Genomic DNA, 5,065 nt, shown 5'->3' with positions numbered 1-5,065 from the left:
CGATTATCGTCTTTATACTTATTTTATATATATACACACACTAACACACTTGTGAGTTGTGACACTTATTTGACAAATTGACCTCTTACCCTATACCATTTATAAATGATCGCGTGTCGAAACAAATATAAGAAAAAAAAAAATAAGCAATATTCATGGGGCGTTGAGGGGGAGTAGACACTTGTACAGAGTCCAATTTTTTTATTATATATTATATATATATTTATTTAAAAATAAAAAACTTATAATAATGACAGGGGCCATTTATCTCTAACTCGTCATTGGCATTTGAGGATATTTACCCTGACAATATTTCATGTGGTATTTAACAACATAAAAATACTAAACATAAGAAATGAAAATAACGCAATACTTCATTGAAGCTAGGGGTATTAATCGGGTAAATTTTTCGGGTTTCGGGTAATTCGGGTTTGGGTAATTCGGGTAGTGGGTCGAGTTTGGGTAATTCGAGTATTACCCATTTTTTTTTTATTTAAATTTTAAATGGAACCTAAAAATAAATTTAATCAAATAAATATATCGTGTTGAAACTTTGAACATTGATGTTTTTTAGTCGATAATACTTGAAATATCAAGGCTTAACAATTTTAATCTAATCTAATAAGATGTTAAAAAAACAAGTACTTAAAAATCTTAGTTTAAATGTTGAATCTCATAATAGAATAAAAAAAGAGTTTAATATATCGACTAGATTTATTACTCATAGTTTTAGATGGAAGATTTGTAAATTAAAACACTAGAAATAAGCCAAAATCCAAAGATAAAGAAAAGTATACATGAATGCATTTTGATGAAATAATAACAACCAAAGTCAACCATTTAAATTACTTGATAACATCATAACAATGTATATCCATGTATTTTGCATTTACCAAAAAACTCACGTCTTAAATCTGAAAAACATAGAAAACCATTACATATTATGAAAATAATAACATGTCAAGTTCAAAAGACATTCAAAAGTATACTTGTTCTTCTTGCACCTTCACTACATCATCATGCTCAAATCTATATAAAAAAATCAAATAATGTTAGTATTAAAAGGAAAAGATATTAAATTTACAATCATTAAGATAATAAACAATAAACAATTACCTTTGTCAATTTGTTTATTTTCTTCCCAATTTTTTTCATAATCGATTGTGTCACTTATGCTACCCCGAATCCAATCTTGTGTACAACTTAAACTTTCAACAATCTTAGGAGTCAAAGAACTCCTAAACGGATCCAAAACCCTTCCACTAGTGCTAAAAACGGATTCTGAAGCCACCGTTGATACTAGAATGGCAAACACATCTCTTGCCATCAATGATAGAATTGGGAATCTTGGACTATTCACTTTCCACCAATCTAGAATATTAAACATTTCCGAGTCGTCTTCAACACTTTCTTGCAAATACTTTTCTAACTCCCCAATTGATTCAACTATGTTCGTCTTCATCTTTTCTCTTAGTTTATTTCTCAATGGGGGGTTAGGTGCCATAAAATCCGGGTTTTGGTGTTTCCCTAATATCGATGATGAAGTGTTAGACTCGGCAGTACTTGAAGTGGAACTTGGAGAATGAATTCTAATATAATCATTATATAATTCATACATAGAATCCATGATGACCCGGCGAGGCGGCGACCAGCTGATGACCGGCGAGGAGGCGGCGACGATTAGCTGAAGCTGATTGACTGGTGACGAACGATGACGAGTGGACTGCGAACGAGGGTTTTCTTTTGACGAAGAGAAAATAGAACGAGGCGACTTGGATTTGGGACTAAGACTAATTGGGACGGATAAAGGGATTTCATCTGATAAACTCATAAAGGGATTTCATCATATGTTTTGGGCCCGTTATTATTAAAGAAATTTCGGGTAATCGGGTATACCCGAATCCCAACAACCTTACCCTTTACCCGACCTGAAAAAAAATCGGGTTACCCAAATACCCGAAAAAATTATCCTGATACCCGAATTCGGGTAACGGGTATTTTCGACAGGACTAATTGAAGCTATGTTCAGCGTACTAGCTGAAAAGTTAGTTAATGATTGAAAAATTAGCTGATAAAAAATTATGTTATGTAAAACTAAATGATAAGTTAGCTGGAAGTTGAAAAATGACATAAAATACATTATAAAAAGACAAATCCGCAAAAATGGTCCCTGTGATTTGTCAAAAATTGTCACTTTGGTCCCAAACTTTTATTTTATTGCAAGTTTGATTCAATATGTTTTAAAAAAATTTATAATGATGATTTTGCCCTAATTTTTTTCTTTTATCTATTTCTTTTATTAAATTTGAATTTTTCTTATTAATTTTGAATTTTTATAATGATGATTTTGCCCTTATTTTTTTCTTTTCTCTCTCTCTCTCTCTCTCTCTCTATATATATATATATATATATATATATATATATATATATATATATATATATATATATATATATATATATATATATATATATACTAGGTTATAACCCGTGGAAACCACGGTGTGTATGTTTAAAATTATTATATAGACAAAAAAAAGTAATTAGGAAAATGTATCTACTATTTCTTGGTATACATTAAAATTCAAGATATTTAATAGATTTTTGAAAATATAGATATTGTATATTTCGAAAATGTTATTAAGATAATATTTTTATTTTCAAAATTGAATTGAAGTTGAATTGTTACAAAAACAAAAGAAATCATAGAAAAATATCACGTGTCAAAGATGCAAGCTAGAAAAACAACATGTGACACTTTTTGGTTTTGTTATTAGGATAGACTATGTTAAAACGTGTCAAAGATGTAAGCTAGAAAAACGACATGTGATACTTTTTGGTTTTGTTTATTAGGATAGACTATGTTAAAACTTGTGTGATACACGGATTGACAACTTAACATAGAAAAATAATACATAATAAATTACTTGCTATAATTTGATGATAGTTTCAAAGTACGATGTTACACTAAGAAGAAATAAAAGTATAATGCTATAATAAACAAAATATAAATATGTTGCTATTCCTTGTCAATTGTCAGTTCTCTAGACTGCACTTGCCACCTCCCAGTTTAAAAATTATTGGGTAATTTGCTTCTCATTATGATTGAAGTTCAAGAACCATCAAGATAAAGTAAATTTATGGAGAAGGGTAAAATCGTAAATACAAAATAACATCAAGGTCCCATAAAATGCTTAAAGTTTACCTGTCTGCAATTATATAAAGTACATCCAAACTGCAGTTGCATCTTTTGATTAGTAAAATCCTCCAAAATAGCTATGGTTGCAACATGAATGACAACCCTGTGGGATTGGATAAGAATGGCGGCTAGCATAAGGCCAGGGGTACTATGGTAAATTCATACCATGATCCATCCCTTTGGGTCTTGGATTAGTGTGATAGGGGTATGAATCTGTCCATGGGTATGCAGGATACATTCTCATGGGATTTGTTGAGTGAGTATGACCGGTAGATTGAACAATTACAAGAGTAAATAAATAACACCTGAAACCAACAACCAAAGAAAACCACATATCTAATTAGAACTCGAAGAAATCATTAAACACATGAGACTATATAAATGATAATCCATAAAAAATGACCAAAATCAAGTAGTTAATCGAAAAGTACAAGTTTATGTCGCGATATACAAAAATTATGCAGATGAAATCATGAAAATTATAATAAATAAGAAGATATTCCAGAAATAATACCACTAAATAACAATCACAATCTATCTCCATAACATATTAATATTTAATGTGAGATTAGTGTAATAAATTAAAACAAACAGAACAATATAAAACGATCACGACCTCCAATTTCCGAAACAAAATCAAAAAATGAGGTTAAAAACAACAATATATCCCACTAAATCGACTAAAATTCAATTTCCAGAAAGAATATATGCTCAACGAAATCAGAGTAATAGACTATAACAAACATTTCTACAATAGTACGAAATTGGGAATGGAGATCAAAAACAACGTGTATACGGTAAAATAATGATATCACAATTCGATTTGCAGCTACAAAAACCACTACAATGAAATCAAGAAGAAAAGGACAAGTAGACTTACAGCAGATCCAAACGGAACTCCACCAATCAATTCCACAAAACCTAATGACTCCGATTATCAGTTCAATCTTGATCCACCAACCCAATGATTGTTTGAAATATAATACTCTTTGCAAATAAAACCTATTTTAGGAACCGATAATGATTAATATATGCATATGCATTTATTTTGAATCTGATTTTCAGGGATTTACGGTTTATTTGAATTGGAAGATAAAAGAAAATTGAAAATCGTTACATATAATTTTGGTAAGATAATAATTGATATAATCGAAACTGATCAGCATCAATTTCGGCTATTGAATTTAATGGATATAGAATCTTCAATCTTCAATATTGGAATATGGAATTTTCAATTTTCAATATGGATTGACCAAATGTGTATATGGGCGGGAAAATTTTGTGTTAATTGATTCACATATGCCATGTGGCATATTGTTAGCCTAAAAGTTGGACAAGTGGATTCTAGGAGAGGTTTTTATTAGGGGTAGATATATATATATATATATATATATATATATATATATATATATATATATATATATATATATATATATATATAACATCACCCCTAATAACCCTTATCCCACCCTATTATACAAAAACTATATCTCTCTCTTTCTCTCTGCATTCTATCGAAGACAGCAACCATCGTCGTCGGCCGGCCACGGTCTACCGGCCCACCATCGTCGCCCAAAGACCATCATTGTCGCCGTCACCAGACAATCGTTGTCACTGCTGTCTTTCTATTGTCACCGTCACCCTTATCGTCCTTCTTCTTTACAACGTCACCGTCACCGGACCACCAGAGCTGAAAACAACTCATCGAATTTGAAACCCGTTTGAACCCTACTCGTCCCAACCGTCACCCACTTCTTTCTTTGATGAATCCGTAAATAAGAAAACAATCATAACATCATTGGAAACCCCAACCCTTGCGATGTTGAAGACAAAGGACAGTAGTGATGGAGTTGCTGGAGATCTCACAAA

General features: G+C 31.1%; 1 long non-coding RNA gene across 1 annotated transcript; it reads right to left on the bottom strand.

Annotated features, from left to right (window-relative positions):
- Window positions 1–3,066: 3,066 nt before the first annotated feature.
- Window positions 3,067–4,255, bottom strand: LOC145123275 (uncharacterized). The gene is made up of 2 exons (XR_013715087.1): window positions 4,077–4,255; window positions 3,067–3,501 (listed from the first exon to the last, which is right to left on the bottom strand). It is a non-coding gene; the product is annotated as an uncharacterized LOC145123275 (long non-coding RNA).
- Window positions 4,256–5,065: the final 810 nt, after the last annotated feature.

This window comes from Lactuca virosa, chromosome 7 (genome assembly GCF_052849685.1).
Source record: "Lactuca virosa cultivar CGN04683 chromosome 7, Lactuca_virosa_CGN04683_v6, whole genome shotgun sequence".
NCBI lineage: Eukaryota > Viridiplantae > Streptophyta > Magnoliopsida > Asterales > Asteraceae > Lactuca > Lactuca virosa.
This window is presented reverse-complemented; position numbering and strand designations above follow the sequence as displayed.